The sequence below is a fragment of the Euprymna scolopes genome, chromosome 19 (assembly GCF_053919585.1).
Source record: "Euprymna scolopes isolate OS-2025 chromosome 19, ASM5391958v1, whole genome shotgun sequence".
Classification (NCBI taxonomy): domain Eukaryota; kingdom Metazoa; phylum Mollusca; class Cephalopoda; order Sepiida; family Sepiolidae; genus Euprymna; species Euprymna scolopes.
This window is the reverse complement of record NC_136500.1, coordinates 95,530,814-95,554,868: the sequence shown is the minus strand read 5'-3', so window position 1 is coordinate 95,554,868 and position 24,055 is coordinate 95,530,814.

The following is a 24,055-nucleotide window of genomic DNA, read 5'->3' as shown; positions in this document are numbered from 1 at the left end:
GAAGATGTGACCTCGTCAGAAGGTTGTGATTACAAAGTCTGTGCACAAAAAATAGGTAAAATCTGACTCACAAAAATGCCTGAGGAGCGACGTCAACACTCCTGATAGAGACGCTTAAAGCGATTTATAATAAACTAACCGCTTTTCAAAAGAAAGAAGGTAACGCCAAGGAGATTGCAGCTTCTAGAGTTGCACAGAACCACAATGACGCAAAGTAATGTAACCTATAAATATAAAAGCGAAAATGTATGTATGTATGTATGTATGTATGTGTGTTCGCTTTTTCTGTATGTCTACAAAAGGCTTTTTTTTTTTCAGAGAAGCGGTCGGTCGGTTCACAACTTTTTAAAACTTTTTATATCACATATAAATCGTAATATCTCAGAGTTAACAACGAAGCTCGCCTGTCTATTTAATTTTCTCGATTTCGGGAAGATAAATATTCAACATTTGTTGCTTGCCGCATGTGGGTCAGTCTTTTCCCTATAACATCTTGGGAAGCGTTCCCGCAGTAAATGAAATACTATCCTTCAGTCAAACTTGACCCCATTAAGTCATTAAAACGGGCACCTGCCAAATCCAAGTAATTAAATAAATTCAAACGTGTTTCCGTTAGCATGTCGCGGTGGGGCAATGGTTAACGTCGCACTGTTTTTTTTTTCACACTTTAATTTACAACTTTGCCTCAACGGTTCGGGTTCGATCCTCATACTTACCTACCAAAACATTTTTTTACCCCCCCGGATTTTCCACACACACCTCCAAACACCCGGGCAACGCCGGGTACCCCTCGCTAGTACTAAAAGAAAAGGCAAAAGGATAAACGTGATGACAAAGAAACAAAGATGAAGATAAAAGGAGAAGACAAAGAGGACATGAAAGGCAAACAGACGAAAAATAAAGGAAGTAAGTAAAAGGGGAAACAAGCAAACGAAAAAGGCAAACACAAACGAGTAATACAAAGAAAAAGGGAAGACATATGAATGTCACATAGCACGGACGCGCGTATGCAAATGCATGCGAAATGGCGTCACCAGTAAAGAAAAAAAAGACTATAAAAAAAGGAAAAGACCGATCACGTTAGAGATGTGGATAACGTTCGCGATCAGGTGCAAGGTGCGAATGTCGCCCGAGAAGATGATCACGTAAGAGACGTCACAGCGGTAACGAGAGAATGAGGAAATAAATGCTGTTGTAGAAAACAAAAAGCGAGTTGAAGTTCTTTCCTATACTCGGTCTCCTTTGCGAAATATACAACGACAACGTTACATGAATCCTGGAAACCAGAAAAAGAAAACGAGGCTTAAAAAGATGTAAGGAAACAAGGCTTACACCAAGAAACATAAATTGATACTCACTTAACTTTTATACGTATTTTATACGTATTTTATTTTAAAATTCAATCAACAGAAAATACAACTTTTTATACGTATTTAGTACGTATTTTATTTTAAAATTCAATATCACGGAAAACACAACTTTCATATCACATACGCCAAGCGTTCTCTTCCGGCATTTCAAAATAATACTGCGAACAGACAACAACACGCGGACTCTTTACTAACTGTTTTATTTTCTTCAATTTAACATCATGGCGAGAAAAAAAAAATGTATGAAATTCTGGAGATGGCTTATGACGTATATCGCCGAAATATTAATTTTAAACAAATAGATATTTATGATTTAATTGGAATTCATTATTGAGATGAGTATTATATCAATTTTTTATTTATTGCGGAATATTATCCTCATCTTTCTTAGTTGTTGTTTCACGACGTTTCGGTCAACTACACCTCTGGCCTCCCTATACTTGGCCAAAACATGGTGAGACGAAAACAACTTTGGAGTTCCTACCACCTGACGAAGGGCAGAGGAATAGTTAGTCGAAACGTTGTGAAACAACAATTAAGAAATGATGAGGATAATAGTCCGCAATAAATAAAAAATTAATAAAATAAATATTTGTTTATTTTCATTATATTCCGTTGTAATTTCGCTTATAAACGTATTTTGTACGTATTTTATTTTAAAATTCATTCAACACTTCTATCACGGAAAACAACCCTGACTTTGATCTCATACTATATTTTAGTCATAGCTGAAAGGCGGAATCGAACAAAATGAAATGCGAACTCAGTAGAACCGATTCCATATTCCACAGTAGTATATATTTAACCAATCATTCAATCTCCAACATAACACAACAGACACACATTTGATTGATACCCACAAAGTGTGAGACCTTCAAAAATGGTAAATTCAACTTACGATTCGCATCAAACATGAATACAATGGTCATGACTTAATAATAATAATAATAATAATAATAATAATAATAATAATGATTCATTGCCTACATCACCTCTTAAAGGGATAAATCTTCAAATAACATTTAATCACAATTTTATTTAAGGTTTAGTCTAAATTGTTTTAACGATAGTGCTTCGAGGTTTCTCTAGATTACAGCCTGAGAAGCCTCGTTCTTTCCCTTGCTACACATGGAACCTTTGCTTGCTGTTCTTGTCCCACGTACGTCGTTTTTAGTTTGATAGTTTTGAATATTCATCTTGGAATAATGCAAGGAATAGTTTGTGTAAGGTTTTTCATTGCCCGGTATTTTTATTGAGATACCATCTCAAAATTTCTCACCCAAGCTAAAGATCCAATTTTGGCCACGAAACGCCATTAAAACCCGTCAGATATCAACCCGGTATTTAAAACCGCTGTTGCTTAACGCCAGGTATTTACTATCCTTAGAGATGATGTCTCCAATATGGTTTACTGAAGATTTTCTACCATCTCTGTCGTTTGACCCATGGCTAATTAACAGTGCAAAAACTTGCAGGACAAACACGAGTAATAAGAACGCATGAATGGGTATCTGCTATTGAAATTTAAGAACTAAAAAGAGAAATTGAGAAAGAAGACTTATATGAAAGTGTGGACATCAATAAACTTGACGAAGCATCGAGAGTAGAAGAAACAACTAAATCTGTAAACGAAAATATTGTAACTTGCGACAATCAGACTCTTTCTGCATTAACAATCGTTAAATGTATGATTGAACATGGGAAAACAAAAGAAAATATTGATATTTTCATATTGTTAGACGAGAAGCTAGGAAATGGCGATTTAGAAAAGCCACCGATCATCCAATTTGTCAATAGAAAAAGACTTAAATCTGTCACTACCAAAGTGAATGAAGTCTTGCCATTTTTGTCGGTAAATAATGTAGGCCAGTGCATTAAAGTAATTAAAGCTGCTGCCAAAGCTGTGTCCAAGCTACTTGAAATAGAAAAAATGGGAGAAAAGAAGTTTTTCTTGATGGCTGAAACGTTTAAATGAGCAAATAAAACAACTTAGAAAGAATTTAAGTAAAGTACAAGCTGCTGGAAACGGCAAACTCCAAAGTTAGAGTGATGATGAAAGGCTAATCCGTAATTTGGTATCCGCAGAAAAAGTTTCAAATGTTTAACTGAACAACTGAAACAGGGTATCACAGCTAAAATTGCCAAAGTTAAACGATACTGTGACAGAATTGAGCAGTATCAGCAGAACATATTGCTCGAGAATAACCAGAAGCTTCTTTTTAATAAACTAGAACGAATTGAAAGACGGAAAGACGTTATAGCTGATGCTGATCAATCTCGTGTATTCTGGAAAGGCATTTGGGAAAAGGAAGTAAAATATCAAGACTATGCAGAATGAATCAAACATAATGAGAGGAAGGTGCCCTCTAGAATAGAGAATAAAGATAATATTCACCGTTGAAATGCTGAAGGTGAAGATTAAAAAGCTTTCAAATATGAAATCCACGGATACTGATTCAAAAACCTCCCAGCTCTTCACTTATTTCTTGCAACAATGCTGAATGAGTGTTTGAGTAGCTTCCCTGAGTGGCTGACAAAGGATATATATATATATATATATATATATATATATATATATATATATATATATATATATATATATATATATATGATTTTTTTACTATAATAATTAAATACTTACAGACACTAGTGTTTCATCCTTTCGGGAATCTTCAGTACAGGATGTCACGATAAACACCAGTCGACAGATTCGAACTCGGCAACACGAGCTATCTCTGGCTCTATTAGCAAAGACCGTATCAATTCGGCTACCATTAACCGCGCGAAATAACGTTGAATTTAATCATTTTAATTTTAAATGTTGTTTTATGTCAGTCAGACAGTGATCTAATCGTTATAATCGTCATAAAAAATGAAGACACGACAAATCTGTTCAGGTCCTGTAATGGAATGTATGCAAACTCTATGAATTAGACGACAATGAGAAATGGTACAGGAAAATGACAATGCCAAACTTCTTTGAGACATGCGGATACAAACTGATAAGTTCTATCAGTACCCCAATCATTGATATAGCCGTCCCTTTCGATATTACATGCAAGAGAAAGAACATGAAAAAAAAAAAGAAATGGAAAATATATCAAAATCTGAAATGCAAATTAGACTATGGAAAAGGTAAAGTGATTTCCATTGTAATTGGAACACTTAAGGCCATAACGAAAAGCTACCATGCCTTGACGAGACAATTTCTTGTTCCACTTTTGTAAAACGTTTACCTGTAAGGAACGGCGAAAGTATTAACGTACAACTTGAATGTCTAAAGTAAAAAGAATTGACCTTATAACTAAAAATATTTAAAAGTCTAATAATAAAAACTAATAATAATAAAAAATCATAATCTCTGTCTGTCTGTTTCTCTGTTTCTCTGTCTCTGTCTGTCTGTCTCTTTCTCTCTCTCTCTCTCTCTCTCTCTCTCTCTCTCTCTCTCTATATATATATATATATATATATATATATATATATATATATATATATATATATAGATCATGCCCTTAATCCGTTGGGTCACCACCACCATCACCACTACCACCCCATTCTTTTAAAAGTTTTTATGAATGGAGATTCTTTCTGAAAATTTTATCAACGCCGTCCGTTGGTATTGCATTTCGGCATTAAATAACCGAAAAATGGGTCGATATGCCGTAAAACAGACAAGCAAACAAAACCCTTTTCATTACCGCACCTTCTCATTGTTTTGATGTTTCCCATTGTCTTCTTATTCAACTTCAATGTTTCCACTGCATAACTTCGGCATAACTTCGGTATAACTTCGGTATAACTTCGGCATAACTTCGGTATAACTTCGGCATAACTTCGGCATAACTTCGGCATAACTTCGGTATAACTTCGGCATAACTTCGGCATAACTTCGGCATAACTTCGGCATAAATTCGGCATAACTTCGGCATAACTTCGGTATAACTTCGGCATAACATCGGTATAACTTCGGGAACATTTCATTCAATATTAAGAAGTAAGGCACAGATTAGACTTTGACCCATCCTTACGTTGTCAAGTGGTCGAATGCAGTGAGGTGTATTTTTGTTTGGTTTGCATTTACACCTAAACCGCGACGGTCCATATGAACTGGCAGAAAATGAAAAAACTAAAAAGAAAATGCAAAAACTAAAAAGAAAATGAAAAAAGAAAGAACTGAGAGAAAAAAGAAAGAACTGAGATATTCACATAGTATTAAAGTAAAATAAAAGGTGACGTAAAAAAAACAAAAAAAAACAAAAACCGTGACGACAGATCGTGGGCGCTAAACGCTTTAGAAAACCTTAATTCAACTTTTGTCTGACCGTCTCTACACATTATTTTTACATCACACGTTTTCAGTGACGTGGAAAAAAGTAAGTATAGATCCACCATTCAAAGGGTTTTTCTTGTTGTTGGGTGGAAGAAAAGAATAGAGTTTTGAAAAGTGAAAACCAGTTCATAGTATATTTTATTTAAATATAACCTACATCGTTAACGCTAACCTTAAATCACCCCCTCCCTTCAGTAAATTAGTTACGCTAGGTGGCATCGGAAAGTTTTCGAGGCGCTAAAAATAAGAGTTCAACAGTTGGTGTTCTTTCATATTATGATTTCGTTTATAATAAGACAAACTTAAAACCTTCGTTTAACACGGACTTCACATTTGCTTATATGCAGAGATATATGGGGAGTTGAACATTGCTAATAAAAAAAATCACTTGGTGGTTCATATTTTGCTGGGAGATCACCAATGGAATATGAAATGAGTCAATTTGGTTTGCTTGTTTGATCCCACGATCATTAATGAGAGTTTTGTAAATGAAAACTAAAACCGAAAAGTTTCGTTCATTTCCGATGAAATTTTTTATAATAACGACAAAATAAAACATTTCATTATATGATGTCAATGTATATTGTTCTCTGTCCGTGTGTTTCATACACTTATTCACCATTTGTTTCGCACACGCACACACACACACACACACACACACACACACACACACACACACACACACACACACACACACACACACACACACACACACACACACATCTTCTTAGAGCATAGAATGTTCAAAGTCAGACCCAAATAGCAATCTCTCTCATATCGAACCTTGGTTCAAAGTGTCGTTTCGCCATTTTAATATATTATTGGCACGAATATATTTTGTGACCCGATGATCACTTCTGTGGTCGCGCTCCGATCAAAACAAGACAAAACGAGTTCTCAGTTAAGCTATGTGTGTATGTATTATGTGTGTGTGTGTACGTGTGTGTGTGTGTGTGTGTGTGTGTGTGCTAGACCGTCACGTAACGTAGAAAAAGGAACCTCAAACCTTGTCCTTCGCTAACTTTCTGGTCGCATCAACCCCAGCGATTTTCTTCTCGGCCCAATCTACTTTCGCTCAGCTTTGACTTCATTTTTCCCATCTCACGTGGGGAATCTCCGAGCCGCCAACTGTGGTCAACTGTCCCCAACTGTAAGCTGTCCGTAAAGCAACACCTAATATATTGACCTCTATGGCCGGTATTTTGTTCTAGTCACTACCACACCTTGATTAACAATCCTATTTCATATGTCTTTTGTGTTTCTTAGTGTCGTTCTACTAATCTTACTTCATATACTTTTGTTCTGCTGATCAACTTCTTTTCTTTTTTTTTCACTTCCTAACACTTCGAAGGGGGTATCGGTAAAATCATAATTCTATTTCGAGCAGCTTCTTTTTGAAAAAGAACATTTTTTGAGTGAAATATTTTTCACTTAGTCAACGAATATTCTTATACATTAAAGGAATCAATATCTTTTGCCTTGGCTTCTGCAAATATGAAAATCTAAAAACACTTTGCATTTAAATAATGGAATATTCGTATACATCATAGGAAAATAATCATGTCATGCGTTATTCCTCTGAATGTGTGAAAAGTAAAAAAAAAAAAACAAAACAAAAAAACAACAACAACAAAACAAAACAAAACAAAAAAAAAAACAACAACACTTTACTCAGCAGAGTTAAAGTATTATACAATTAACAATTTTAAATACCCAACTACCCCCAAACATAGTATAGTGAAATAATGTTTATACACGTTTAACGAGTGAAATTAAATGACAACAATATCTGTCCTTTGCGGAGCTAATAAGGGTTTCTATATTTTTACTAACCAAATATTATTCGTAAGCAAACATTTGGCACAAAATAAATTTTAAATATTTGAAACAACCGTTAATTTATGTACTACGCCAGTAGTTTAGCCATACTGAAGTGTATTTACGCCAGTAACATAAAAATCTTGCGTTTTGATGAAATCACAGAAAGCGTTTTTGATATCGCTTAGGTTTTTGAAGCAGAAAGTTGTCGAGATGCTTAAAAAGTGATAGTCAGTATGTGAGAGGTCTGGAGAGTATGGAGTTTCGTAATCCAATTCGTTCAACTTCTGCAGGGTCAGTTTAGCAACATGTGGTCGGGCATTGTCGTGGAAGAGAATTGGACCTTTTCTGTTGACTAATGCTGGTTGTTGTAGTCGAAGTTTCTGATGCATTTCATCCATTTGTTGACACTACTTCCCCGCTATAATGGTTTCGTCTGCATTCAAAAACTGTAATGAATGAGACCGGTCGCAAACCACTAAACAATCAGCATGACTTTCTTTTGGTGCGACTCTAGCTTGGTAAAGTGTCGTGGGACATCGTCGCCATTTAACCAATGGGCTGAGCGTTGTTGGTTGTCGAAGAATCCACTTTTTATCGCAAGCCATAACCCGGTCGAGAAACGGGTCGTTCTTGTTGTGTATAAGAAGGAAAGATGACACTTCATAACGGAGTTTCTTTTAGTTGTCAATCAACTCATGAGGCACCAATTTATCAACTGTTTTGTCTTTCCAATCTCTCTTAAGTGGTTGGAAATCGTCGTATACATTACGTCTAATTCAGAAACAATTTCTCGAACAGTTATGAATGGATTGGCTTCGACTAAGACTCTTAATTGATCGTTGTCAACATCTGATGACCGACCACTACGCTCATCATCATTGTTGCTGCCACAAAAGTTCTTAAACCACTATTATGCTGTGCGTTTAGTAGAGGTATCTGGGCCGGACGCTTCGTTGATAGCGCGAGCTGTTTCAGCTTTTCGGCCTAGTTTGAATTGAAAAAAAAAATTGTGCAAATTTGCTTTTTCCATATTGTATTTAACGTTCTAAAAAGGAGACATATTTTTTTTTAGAACGATTGTAATTTAAACGATTAGATAGAGCGAAAAACGCCATTTAAAATGATATATGTATTATAACGAAAACTTCTTTGAAAATACATCATTTGGAATCAGAATGAAACATTTCGTAAGCATCTTCTCGTTAACCTAATAATTAACTAGCTGTATAAATTGAAATCGATGTTGAAATGTTTAAAGAGTGCTTATTTATTTGTTCACTTCATCCATGAGGGTAGAATTAGACACAAGGTCGTTTTTTTTAGATGCAGAAAATCCAATCAACCCACGAGGGGCACTCTGGGGGAAATCCATCTCCGTCAAAAGAGGTACTCTTGATTGAAACAATCCCAATCTAGAAGAATTTCTTATTCACTGAATGAGGACACTAAAGATCAGAACAGATACTACACTTTGCTCCTTGCAAATTGACGAAGATGCATATTTCAATATTATCTATATGGATAAAAAGTAAGTCGATCGACTGTAGTTGAAGGCGAACAGAAAGCTCCCTTGTCTAAACGAGCATGTTATATATGCAGGCGTATTCATTATTTTCTCCCCAGTAAAACTGTTGGAATTTTATACTTCCTAAGACAGAAAATTCATGAAATACGCACCTGCACACTTAAATCGACACAACTATTCCCGGTCGAATAGCCATAAATAATTTCCCCTATTTTCCAACCAATCAAATCGTTTTCCGTTTAATTCCGACAAAACTCTTTGATCGACATCTGTAAAAACACAACATAAGTCTGCTCAACGACGAAAAAAGAAACTTCAAAGACACATATTCGCCATGACTAAATTTAGCATTTCTAGTCTGTATGTTGCGTCAGAAGCGCATCAAGCAAGTTGCCGCAATATTTAGAGAAACACCAAAGTTCACAATAGTTATTCATACCTTGGTTTCTAGACCTCCTTCTTGTATGCGCTTGTAACATAGCGCAGACGCGAGTGTGCAAATCCATGCGAAATGACGTCACCGATAAAGAAAAAAAGTCTTTAAAAAAGAAGATCACGTTAGAAACAAAAATAACGTTCGAGGTCACGTTAGAGACGTGGTTAACATTCGAAATCACGACCGAGGCGTGGATAACGTTCGAGATCACGTTAGAGAGACGATCAAGTGAGGTATCTCACAGTGGTACCGAGAGAATGGGGAAATAAATGTTGTAGTACAACAAAAAAGTTATTTTCTATTCTTTATCTACTTTGCGACTGAGGCTACAATGTGTTGGTTTCCAGACAACGTTACACACTTCTACATGATACTACTAGATTGAAAATTTGCCGTTCTTTAATTAAAGCTCCTTATTTATAGTTCGAAAAAAGACTAATTCGACTCCACTGGTGGAAAACAGCGGTCATTTATGTAATATTAACTTCTTTCTAAATAATTGACCAGTAGCAAGAATGTGTGTGTGTGAGTGTGATAGATAGATAGATAGATAGATAGATAGATAGAGAGAGAGAGAGAGAGAGAGAGAGAGAGAGAGAGAGATCGAAATCACTGATTAAGCTTGTCAGCTCATATCATTTTCACGTTAAAATGCCATACATGCTTCCAACGGACTGACTAGTCTATCACCAGTTCTCTTTGAGCTATGTGATATCATATACGTTTCTTGTTCATCCCGAAAGCCTAAACAATTTCCAGTTCTGGTTAACCTCTCAGCGACCCCTATGCCTTTCTATTCTTATTTGGATATTTAACATGCATGTAACCGTCTAACATCTAGTCACTCGTAAATACATAATTCAGATTCCTAGGCCACATCGTCAGTTGATATTTGGATTTTTTTGTCTTGTAACGCAAGATTTCTTCATACAGCCAATCCAATTATTTTTGACCAGCTTGCGATCAAAATACTAAATTGTGCGATATGGTCTCACACTGTTCCGCACAGGCATGAGCGTATACGGATGTAAAAGCACGACATCAGTGTATTTCACAAATGAGCCGATGTCAGCATGTGACATTGACTTCCTCTTTGTCCTCTTTATGCAACCTGACGTGTTCCCTTTGTGACATTATAAAAGATTATTTGTCCGGTGTTTTACACCCATGTTTTAGTGGATAAATTCATCGTTTTCTGATGTCATTCAGTGTGTATAGAGGAAACAAAACAAAAGACAAGACAAAAAAAAACAACATAAAAAAGAAACAACACAACAACAACAACACAACAACAACAACAACAACATCAACAACAACAACAACAACAACGACAACATCAACAACAACAACAAACGGGATCAACAGAGTTTTAGACATTACGGTCTCTGCTTTAATGGATACCGCTATTTTTTTGTTACTTCAACAATTATGACGCCATAAAAGATCACTTCCATGTTTTCAACCTGTTTTAATGGATGACGGGATCCTTTTTATGTATTCCCATTATACACAATTTGTCCGCTGTCTTTTACCTCTGTTTAAGTGAATGCCACAATCCCTTGGTGAGCTTATCTCGTTTGCACGGAAGCAAGAAATATAACAAATAAGTAAAATCCATAAAGGTTTTATAGTACATAGAAAGATATAAGCATTTTATTTATTTTTTTTTACAAAAGTTGGCATAAACCAGATTTCGTTCTTTTATGCAATGATTTAAATCAAAAACAAAGTGAAGCATGCATGGTCCTTCGTGAGTATGACTAAATTCCATATTTACCCCTCTCATTTAGCCCCAAAAGTCCCCAGGAGACGTCAAATCATGGTCAAAATGAACAAACTGTGCAGTTTTAGGCCTTAACATATGCAAATTTGAATTGTGCCCATGCAACAAAAGAAAAATAGACACGAAGAGAAAATTTTTGACAAATATGCTAAAATAGTCCCCAAAATGGAGTGTTTTTATTAGCCCTAAAAGAGCCTCTGGGGCACACCCAAGAATTATCGCGAAGTATAGACAAACAAAATTACTAAAGAAATTAGTTAGTTACAACTTTTCAGAAAGTTTTATAAAAATCCAAGGCATCAATTTTTTTAATATGCACAAAACTGTCAATTTTAGCCATTTTAACCCGAAAGGCACCCCATAGGGGAACAACCGGAGCTTTGTCAGAAAATCCGTTCTGTTACTTTTTTTACACATATCATGTTTGTGCAAAATTTCAAAAAATTCCAAGGCGTAATTATTGAGAAAAGTGCAGACAGACGAACAGACGAACTGACAAGGATGAATTTACAGGTCCACCCTACTTTTGTCGGGGGGACCAGAAATAAACAATAATTCCGTAGCCAACTAACATTAAGTTTCAATAAGTGAAACGTAAATGTTTTAAAACCTAAAAAAAAAAAAAAAAAAAAAAATCGAAGGATTTTGAAGTTAGAATTCAAGCAATATAAATTCTGTTATCTTTTACATAATCAGTCGAAGTTAGAACGTGCCGATCGTACCAGACGCTATTAAAGATTATATTTAGATGCGTGTTGCATGTGTTAGTTCCAAAATTATATGAGTAATCTCCCTTGGATTGATACTGGAGTTATCACCCTTGAATTATTCTTGTCGCGTAAGAAGAATACACTTTCCTGTCTTTAAAGATAAAAAATTGTTCAGACATGTGCAAACTTTCGAATACAGCCTTTTCCTTTTTGTTTGGGCTTTCAAACCCATCTGAAGTTGTCTGACTGGATATCTATATTTGTATGGACTTCACAAACATTGCTGTCACATCTGTTAGAGGCCTTTTCTGGTAGCACTCGTATGACTACATTCTTACAGAACAGACCAACATAAATATAAATAGTATTTACTTATACATTGGTTAGGAAGAGAGACACGGTCAAAATTAAGGCGCAAATCTTAAAATAAGTGCTAATAGCAGGAGCACAAATAGCTAATAGCAGAACCACGTTAAACATTAAAAGGAGTCTTACTGCAGGGCGCCTCGTTGTTTCCATGAAAAAAAAAACAAAAAACAAAAAAAAAAAAAACCCAAAAAACAAAAAAAAAACAAACAAACAAAAAAGCAAAAAAAAAAAAAAAAAAAAAAAAACGCACTTAACCAATATACAGATAAGTACGCAATATAATGACATAGTTTCAGACTTCGACGAACATGTGTCTATTTCAATCACCTTGACACCTAAACAATTTCTTTAGAAGAATGCAGGATTTTTACAATCTTCCAGTTGAGTTTTTCACACTTTAAGAATGACAAATAGGAACAGTGTTGCCAAAAATATTCGATTTATGAAATACGCACCTGCACATTTACATCGACGCAACTATTCCTGGTTGAATAGTCATAATTATTCATTGAAAATAGACAAATATTCCTTAAAGTCTTAAATTTTATATTGAATACTTTTCTGTTCTATGTATTGTTCAGGGCAGTCTTTTCATGGAGACAACGAGACGTCCTGCAAGTACAGGTACTATCTGCTGTACCCAGTGTCCAACGTGGTGCTGCTGCTAGCGCTTCTTTTAAAATTACGCCTTAATTTTGACCTTGTGGCTAGCTTCTAAACCACGTGTAGATAACCTATATATTTTCTATATTATATTTAAGACAGAGTTATAAAACTAAATGACTTTAACCACTCAAAGATCAAACTTGTATCCGATCTGGATTAGAAGTTGATATTTTATAAGGTTATATAAATGAGTGACTTTAACCTTATAATGTTCCAATGCGACAACACGTTGCATTCAAGATATTATCAGTGGAATTACATAAAAAATGACAATGCACATATATAAGCAAAGGGCCCGAGCAACAATTAAGCCAATTGGAGTGTTAGGCACAAAAGTATAACTCTGTAATCATCTACACAATTTTTTACGTATTAAACCCGATCAAGTTGATATTTTAAAATGGGTTATTAACATTAATTTATTTTCAAATATTTTAAAATGGTTTATTAATATTAATCTATTTTCAAATATTTTAAAATGGGTTATTAACATTAATTTATTTTCAAATATTTTAAAATGGGTTTTTAACATTAATTTATTTTCAAATATTTTAAAATGGGTTATTAACATTAGTCTATTTTCAAATAGCTCAAAAGCATTTAATGAATTAAGTAATTTATATTTCAAAAGAAAAAAAAGCAAAACTGTTTACAAATAAATATGGATTGAATAGCTAGAAAATCTTGCAACATGGCGTAGGGTCGATTCCCATGAATTATCGCTCTTCTGTACAAAAACATTTGCTAACACGTAGGTATATCATAATCTCGGTGGTGTTTTAACAATAGAAATAGTCTTGTTCGTTTTCCTTTTCTCTTGTTTTGATGACATCTGTTGTCTCCTTTCTTCTTGGTAGATTTTATAATGGATTCAAATAAAAGTAAAAATCTCCATCAACTTTGTTACTCAATGCGTAATATTATTCAGTTCTTAGTTACTCCATTCTTTTATAGCATTACGCCAGCTTCCATCGACAGAGAGGCAAACGAAGACAGAACTTCAAAATGTGTCTGCACTGGACCACAGGCCGAAAGAGGCTGAACATTTTATATTTTTCGTCATGTTTTATTTTGGACTACCTGCGCATAACGTCTTATTCAAATATATACTCATAACTTCCAACTTCTAATGGGATTTTCTATTATCCGCTTAATTTTAACCTTATGTGAAAAATACCGTTTTTAATATTATTTTCACACTCTTCCCATATAATCTCCTGATAATTATTTCAAAATAAAATATATCGCTAATTAGGGCGTGGAAATACATGTTACGTAAAAACAAATGCTCAGATGTCCCTAATTTTATAATGACTTATGCATTAGTTAGTTTATTCAAATAGTTTTTTTTATTTTAAGATCCCAAAAACACAATACTTACTTGTGAAAAAAAAAATGCCTCACCAATCTATACATAGGGGAATTGCCAGGTAAAACAGCGATCGATATGAGAGCATTGCTCGCAAGTTTCTATAAGATAAGCAAGAGCAAAACGAAGCGAGCAGAGAGAGAAAGAAAGAGAAGGAAGAAAAAAAGGATTGAGAGAGAGAGAGAGAGAGAGAGAGAGAGAGAGAGAGGAACAAGGGAAGAATAAATGGGGAAATATTGAAACAGGAAAAGAAAGGGAGACTAGCAATTCACTGAAGCCCCCTTGTTTTCTAACGAGTATGGGGCACAACACAACTGCCTGACCCCTGCCCTTTTGTCCCCAATGTCTCTCCCTTGTGCATCTGCACGCAAACACGGCGGACAATAGCTCGGTGTTTTTTCCACTAGTGGGAAAAGAGGTGTCTTAGCTTTGATACTAATCCCGATGACACCACGGGTCGGCATCCAAAAGGGGCCCTCATCTCAACTTTTGATTTTCTGTTTAGTCAACCGAGTCGGAAATTACCATAGCAACAACTACTTTTCTGTTTCGCAGTCATGTATTTATTATTTTTATGCTGATTTTTGGAGTAAAGGGCGTAACAGTCGAAAAACGGACGAAGAACAATGGCCGCTGCGGCGATGTTGCAAATTCGCCGATTGAAAAACAAGAATGAATCCATTCTTTATGCGCGTCTGATCAATCTAACAATTGCGCGATGGGAATGCTATTTCCAATTTAATCATGACAGACTGACCGACGGACGAAGAGGCGTATAGAGATGCCTGGACGTATCTACAACAATCTTAATTCAATTACTTAGCTATAAACATTAAAAAAATTTAAGCGTACAGTTTTAAGAAAATACTAATTCAAACTTATGCGTGACAAATCAACAGACAAAAATGTTTGAACAAATCTGAAATAAAACGCGTCTGTTTAATCTAACCAGTTAGCTATGGAACTTCTATTTCAAACTTAAGCGTTACAGACTAAATACTATCGCAAACACTAGCATCGCATATTGACTTATTGACCGACAGAAATATTGTCGAGATGGACGTATTTAAAATAAAATGCACCCATCCAATCTTTCTGTTTAGCTATAGAAATTCTATTAAACAATTTAGCGTGACAATTCCAGCATTGGCTTCTGATCTCCATTAAGTTCTAGCTCAACCGCCAGACAGTTGAGCATTGGCTAGTATATTCAATAGACGGATCTGAAATCAGATGTCGGTCTGTTCGTTTGACGATGAAAATGTTATTTCATACAAAAACGTGCCAGACCAATCGAACGACAGTGAAATGCTCTTGATACTTAATCATCATTGTTTTCTCTGTTGCTTTATCATATTGATTTGCCTCGTTTTGAATTTCTTGCTTTTTAATAATATATACGTTCAAATGATAATATCATTATTCACCGATTGTTTGGCTCTGATGACTTACAATAGGTAATATTGGTTTCACTAAGTTCGATTATTGGATGGGAGAGAGGAGGTTGAAAAGAGAGAGAGAGAGAGAGAGAGACAGGTAGATAGATAGAGACAAAGGGAGAAGGAGGGATAGATAGATAAATAGAGAGAGAGAAAGAGAAAGAGAGAGAGAGAGCATAACATTGAAAAGAGGATGCAAGACACGAATAGAAAGTTAAAAGAGGAAGAGATAAAAACGGAGCCAGAAGGAGGAAGAGGAGGAGGAGCGAGGAGGTGACGGATAAGGAAGAGGGAGGATCGAGAGCATAAAAACGTAACTGCATTTGTAATGCGAGTTTATCTTTTGCCGCGTAATAGTTGTTATTAGACTTTCTGTAGACCATAGTCAAAACACAGAAAGCATAGAGGTTAATTTTTACGAGGGATATAGGTAGATAGATGGATAGATAGATAAATAGATAGAGAGAGAGATAGAGAGAGAGAGAGAGAGAGAGACGGAGAGAAGGAAGAAAAGGGGAGAGCGTACGCATGCCTGGCGTGTTTCGTGGTATAAATAAGTGGAAGTTGGAGGAGAGGGGACGAATAAAAAGGCGAAAAGAACAAAAGAAAGAAGGAAGTGGGTAGGAAGTGTAAAAAAATGCTGTAAAATACGAATAGATAGATAGAGAGCGAGACAGAAAGAAAAAGAAAGAGAGAGGTTAAGAGTATGAATGAGAGAAAAAGAGATTTGAAAGTGGAAAGATTGGAAGCTGAAGCTGAAATGCGAGCGAAGATGGATGTGGATCTCGAGTTTTTCCGTTTAGAACTGTTTGGCATTCTACCAGGAGCGACCTTGCGCACCGAAGAGAGATGTTAAAACTTCCACCATGGCTGAAAATGTGCCTTATTTCGCGGCAAAAAAACAAAAAAACAAAACAAAACAAAAAAACATTGTTGTTTGTGTTAATCTTTTTCAGATAGTTCTCCTATGCAACGAAAACATGGAGGTGGCATTGTTCATTTCTTCGTCGTCAATTTCAAAAATTCCACTCCAGAAATCACCATGATTGTGATCCATAACTTTATTGCTACGTCTCTTTCTTAAGCAATTATTGTCATAGGGAGTTCGGTGCCTACAAGTCGTAACACATTGTGGTTTTAAGTAAAAAGGAGGAAAAGAAAGAGAAAGGAGAAAAAGGATGTGAGAAGGGCTTAGGAAAGAAATGAGTGAATAGAGAGAAAGAGATATAAAGAGAAAGAGAGAGAGAGAGAGAGCTAGAGAGAGAGAGAGAGAGAGAGAGAGAGAGAGAGAGAGAGAGAGAGAGAAAGGAGGGGAGAATCTTGTTGATCACCATCAAAAACATCAAATCAATTTAATTGAATTTATCTATGATAGTATAACTCTGTGATTATAACTGTGGTGATTTCATATGCAATAACTTAATCGTCGTCCTATTTACGCGGCAGTTAAAAGTTCAGTTCTTGAATTTTCGGTACTCGTAATATTTTGGAACGTCATGCGTTACTAATATTTAATATTAGATCTTTTTAAAAGCGAGTAAAAGTAATCACCTTTTAGAATCAACTCGCTGCAGCTAACAACCGGGAATCAGTGAAATTGTTTTAGTTCTTAAGTTTTTAATTGATTGCACATTTTTAAAACTTACTTAAAAGAAAGATAACTCTTTTTATATTCTTCAATGAAAAATAAGAGTTTATTCCCCATGCTGGGTTCAGTTTTTCGATCATAATTGAAAAATGATTCGAAGTGGAACTACATATTTGAAAAACCAACCAACCAACCAACCAACCAACCAACCAACCAACCAAACAACCAAACAAACAAACAAACAAACAAAAAACAAAAGAAACTGTATCAATGTATCATGTTATATTGCTAATAACATTGTACAGCAATAACAAATGAAAATTGTAGATTAATCAAATGCTATTCAGATCCATTTTTTTAAAATCTCTTTTTTTTCATACACATGTTTGTTTCACGGTTATTTTCATGGACAACTGTGCTCTATTATTCGCTTATAATTGTGTTCTATACCCTTGCTTTGTATAATGCATTATTTTAAGTACAACATGTCTCAGTATAAGCGTAACTCATTTGAAGGTTTAAAACTTCGCTAATATTATTTACAATATTCTATTGTTTTCAGAGTTAATCGAAAATAGAACAAAGCACGGTCAGTGCCATCTTTTATCCAGGATATGTAGTTCAGTGATGAGGCCAATTTATCTTTATAAGGCAATATGAACAGCAAGACTGGTATTCTGGGGATCTCCAGATGAAGTCCATTTGAATTTGAATATCGAAAATGTCGGCCAAAATCAAAATTTTGACATAATTTCAACTTCCAGTTTTTCCAAATTTAATGCATGAATCTGATGCTCTTCGAAAAAAAAAACAAATTTAACCTGATGAGATAAATAATTTTTGAGTTAACATTTCCATGTCATAATTACGGAAATACTTTCTACAGTTTGGAGAAGAAAACTTCAGATAAGCCTTTGTCTCTACCTTGTATTGTCAGACGGACTTCTGCTGTATAACTGACTTAATTTTTTGTTAGTTATATGTCTTTCTCTATATGAACAACTGTGAAATTAACATATAACGTTAATGGTATTGCCAACCCATTGGTATAAGAATACCATTTTTGAAACAAGAAGCAGTCATTGTGCACTACATTTACTAGACATTTTTCAAAAGCTGTTCTTCCAAAATTTGTTCTCTATTAATAACTCTTTTTGATACTGTTTTACCATTCTTTTGAATTCACCTAATCTTATCTGAAAATATTCGACGTTACCCCTGTTCTAAATCTGATCTCCTAAATTATTCCAAAAATATATTACCCCATTAAAAATGTTTAATAGATATAGTTTTCTAACAGTATTTATTGAGCATTTTAAAAATTTCAATTAAATCATGTCTCAGAATTTTCTTTAGTAAAAGTAGCTCAACCTACTTTTTCTAACCCTTCCTTGTAACTAGAATCTTATACAATTTTTTATCACTTTTGTCACTCTTCTTTGTATACCACTCGTTCTTATTATTGCATCACAATTTCATATAAAAAAACTTATCAATTCACTTATATAAACCTATATCTTTGATTTATTCGTGCTAAATGTTAAGTTATGCGAAACTTATTTAATAAAGAACATTTAAACAAAAAAACTATTACAAAAGTAATAAATACTTATATAATATCTATATAATAATAAGATACGGTATTTTATGTTTGTACGTACGTTATCACTTTTCACACACATTTCACAAAATAAGATCAACCGACCTGTAATTAATAATTAGTGATTAATCTGCTGTCGCTAAGGTAAACAATTCCGAATTTAACCATTTTAAAATGAATTGTTCCAGAATGAAATTATTGTCTTTTGTTGAGTACAGACTTAAATAAATACATTTCAATTCATTAAAAATTATTTTTACATTAAGAAAAACATGAGACTATTGTTTTCAAAGGAATGAACTTATTACAATTTTAAATGAATAAATAAGAATCATATTCGTTTTATTTATTTAAAAAATATTTAGTTGATACCGAAAGTTATTTTTTTAAGGAAGAAAGAGTTAATTTCTTCTTTATCGTATTTTTGCCCACAAACATTTATTATTTTAAAAGGAATATTATTTTAAACAGTAAATTATATAAATTGTAAAAAGCACCGTAATCCCACCTGAGATTTTAAATGGTTGAATCTGTAAAGAGTATATAAAGAGTAAATTAATGTTAATATGAAATATAGTTTAGATCTGCATACTTTTCTGAACAAATGCACATTTTCTTCGGAAATATGACGTAAAACGAAACAGCGCTTATATTTGCTAACCTGACAAGCTTCACGCAGAGAATAGAATGTTAAAATACTTAAGTCATTGGGTGAATAGCAGTAGCCAAAGATGATTCTCTTGGTCTTCGGTGTCGTCATGGAGAAAATTATATTTTTTACTGAAAAGATCATCAAGAGACCATCGCCGCTTGAGAATAAGAGTTTAGTAGATGGAATGATTGCCAGTTGAGCAATGAAGAAACTTATGAGAGGATTGGATAAAAATTGATAGGATGAACCAAGTTCGAATTACTAGTGGAGATGGTTAATTACAGAGATCTGTTGATAATGAAGACAGTTATGTTGTAATTTGCAGGGAATATGTTCCACAGACCTCACGAAGAAACAGCGCGTATATTTGCTAACCTGATAAGCTTCGTGAGCACATTTTTGTACGTTTTCTTTTACAAACTAGGCCTAACATAGATTATGAAACGGAAAACGAGTTTAAAAAAAAAAAACTATCGTCTCTCGATGCTCGTTATTACCTTCCCCAGCTCACCCAGGTTGATTTATTTTATTGTATAACCCTCCCCGGATGTCGTTACGCGTCGACACCCCTCAGTGATTGCGTGTCCCGCCTCTGCTGCCTGACTGAATCTTTTTTTTTTCTCTAAGCGGCAGCTAACTCAATACAATGGGCTTCATTGATCAAATGAATGCAAGCAAAGTCAGAGGCAACACAAATAAAAATGGCGGTCGGTGAAGGCAATGGTGAAGGCAATGAAGGGCACGTGATTACACTAACCAACCACAGGTCGTAGAGGAATAAAAAGGACACGTAGACGAGCGAGCACACGATACTCGCACGCACACATCACATACATGTCCATAGTCAATGGTATGATATATTTAGCCGTCTTTCGATCTCGAAAGGCAATGGATGTCCTCTGTAAGGATGTCTGCGTAAGGAGTTTATAACGAAACATGGTTTACGCAATCCTTAACAGCACATCCAAACTGACGTTGTTTGAGTCAAGTGTAAAAGAAGGAATCCAAGACGGCTGAAAACAATATATGTGTGTCTGTAGATTTTTTTTTATATAATATAAAGCTGAACGTCTGTGTGTGTGTGTGTGTGTGTGTGTGTGTGTGATCACGAATAGGCTCCTATTTGGTTGACTATTTTAAAAAACTGATTACATATAATGATAGAAGATGTATCGAGGATCAGGAATGGGTATGTTTGAGCTGGCAGAACGGTAGTTCATAAAAATTGTGGGGTCTGCGTTCGCGACTAGCCCCCAAAGTATGGAAATAAAAAATGAAAAAAGAAAAAAAAAAACGTTTACAAGGTTTTTTGATATAGATATACATAAGAATACTTTGATAAGTATGTTTCAACTTAAATAGGGATGGTATAATAAAATTGTGGGGTCTGCGTTCGCGCCTGTACTCCATGGAAATATAGCACAAACTTTAACAAAGACTTTTCATATCTATTTGCGTAAGTATACTTTGATAATTATGTTTTAGTTTGAAGAAATATGGTATAATAAAATTATTGGGTGTTCGTTCGCGCCTGACCTCCATAGAATGTAAATATGTCATAAAGTTTAACAAGGTTTTTTAAAAGAGGTGAGGGTCCACAATAACACCTTGAATTTAATCTTAATTCACGTTAGCTTTTATTTATTTTTTTTGAGTTGAATCATATTGTATCGAATAAATTCACCTCATAAATTCACGTTCTTATTAAAGTGAAAGCCAAAAAAAATAAAAAGTCGGAACTTTAGACAATTCTCGACACAAATTTTGCATAACTCTGTTTTTTTCCTTTTCCACTTGCACGTGGCACTCTTTCGAAAATACATAAATTGATAAATAATAAAAAGAATAAGAACGTCACTTGTTATCGTGTCAAAAGAAGGAAAAAAATCCTGCTCACGTGATTACGTGTCTTTTTAAAAACATTTACATAACCTTTTTATTTATATATCTGTTTAAGTTTTTTTTTGTCAGTGTACTAGAAGGAATTCAGCTGATTACAACCCTTTTTGCGTGTTATTTACATTACAATGAATCCGACGGCGCAATACTACACCGTTCAATACTGTAAAGCTGAAACGAAGCGGTTCTGCTTGAAAAGGGCGCCATTTTCTTCTTATTCATATTTATATCGATTCTTTGCTTTAAAAACTAAAGTAATTACATGTTTACCTTTTTAATATCCCATTTTGCTGTTTCGGATTATTTTACTCCAGTAAAATTTTTATTTTAATATCCCATTTTGCTATTTCGTATTTTATTTTAATATCCTATTTTGCTGTTTCGGATTATTTTACTTTAGTAAGTAAAGCTTCATTATTTTTCAAAACTGTTTTTGTTTCTTTGTTTTTCGATATTTCGTCGATATTATTTAGTAAGAGTGTTTAGCAGAAAAGCCAACAAACGACTACCCGAAAAAATAAATATACAAGAAATAAATGTTGCCATAGTCAATAAAAGTTCAGTTAATGTTTTTTTTTGTTTTGAAATAGTTTTTAATGCTCTTTACTTGAAATAATTTCAGCGAACTGAAATTAAAACGAAATTTGAGGCGATAACTACTTAAATGATTTTTTATATAAACTACACATGCCATAATCGAATATTCCTCAAGCAAAAATAAAAAAGGAAAACATTAAAATATGTTTATAAATATTCCTTATGTTGACGGAACTCCCTTAAATTGTTAACATAGAATGCCCAGGCGCCCCTCCTTCAAATTGAAAACCGGGCTCTCCATTTCAGAGTCGCTGCCATTTTGATTTATTTTTTAAAACCTGTTCGTGAATTAAAAAAAAAATACAAACTACTTAAAAATACAAACCAATGAACTTTTCTACCATAAAAGTAACTTTTATTGACTATGGTAACAGTTATTTCTTGTATATTATTATTATTATTATTATTATTATTATTATTATTATTATTATTATTATTATTATTATTATTATTATAATAATAATAATAATATATATAACATTTTCTCTTTGTAAGGAAACATAATTTTGTTGGTCACTCTTGGCTACGAATGGAAACAAAGTTGATATAAAAAATATATTTTCGCGAAAATTATCTTTACTTTCATCATTTGCTTCTGGTAAAATTTTTGAGCATGAAAACCTATTTCTTTACAACTCCTCCTTTTCATAACCTATCATACTCTCATAAATCACAGTCCATTTTCTGTAGGCTGTTTTTGAACCCAGTCAACGACGGGTACTTCTGCTATATATATATACGGCTGGAAACAATATATGTGTGTTTGTAGAAAAAATATATAAAAGGAAGCTAATAAAGAATATATTTTTAACAAAACTAAACTATCAAATTGCTCTTCTTAACCGTTTGAGCATTTTCTGAAATGCTCAAACGGTTAAGAAGAGCAATTAAAGAATTAGCTTCGAAATGCCATGGCCTAAAGAAGTTTATCTCACTATTTTCTCTTTTTTCTTTCTGATCTGATGATATGATGATATGATAAAGTTATATGTAAAAATATTTTATATTTGTCACTAATACACACACACACACACACAACACACACACACATGTAACTAGCTGTACATACCAGGTAAAAAACATTGCAGGCGAATGGTTTAGTCACATACTATTGAAAAAACCCCCCAGAAAATATACTAAGTTGTTAATAATGATTTTCCTGAAAGTTGATCATATTTTAGATTTTTGTAAGCATAAAACAGCTATCGTCATCTATGAAATTCAAACACAGAAATATAATTTCATAGCTTAAATGGAAATAACTTAAAGGTTAAATGAAAACTTACTTCCGTTTTTAAAAGCAACTGATCTTGGTTGTACTAAAATAAAAAATAAATTAAATTAAATTTAAATTAAATTAAAAATAAATTAAATCGATCACCTTTATATAATGAATCTGAATAGAAGACTTAAAACAATTTTATTATTAATTTCCACTAAAACTTTAGAGATAACTAGCATTTCAGCCCGGCTTTGCCTGGGTCTTTGGAGGTGTAGAGCAAAAAAAAAAAAAAAAAAAAAAAAAAGAAAAAAGAAAAAGAAAAAAAGGTCAATTTTTAAAAATATGACCCCTATTATGACCTCTTAACATTTATTGTTTGGGGCTCAAATAAAGTTATTAAGTTAGATCCATGTCCAACGAACCTATATCTAAAATTTCAAGTGTGTAGACCCAAAACTGTCGAAGGAGTTAGGTAGAGTTCTCAAAGGTCAAATCGTTGAACTTTGACCCTTTAACAGCCAAATTTCTGGCCGAAAACCAACCACAAAGATTTTCGCAAATCTCAGTACCCTGTATATCAAATTTCGAGTCTGTAGACTAAAAATTGGCAGATTTTTTGCATAAGTAAATGTACGCAGCCACACAAACAGACACACACACAGACACGTTCACTTTTATA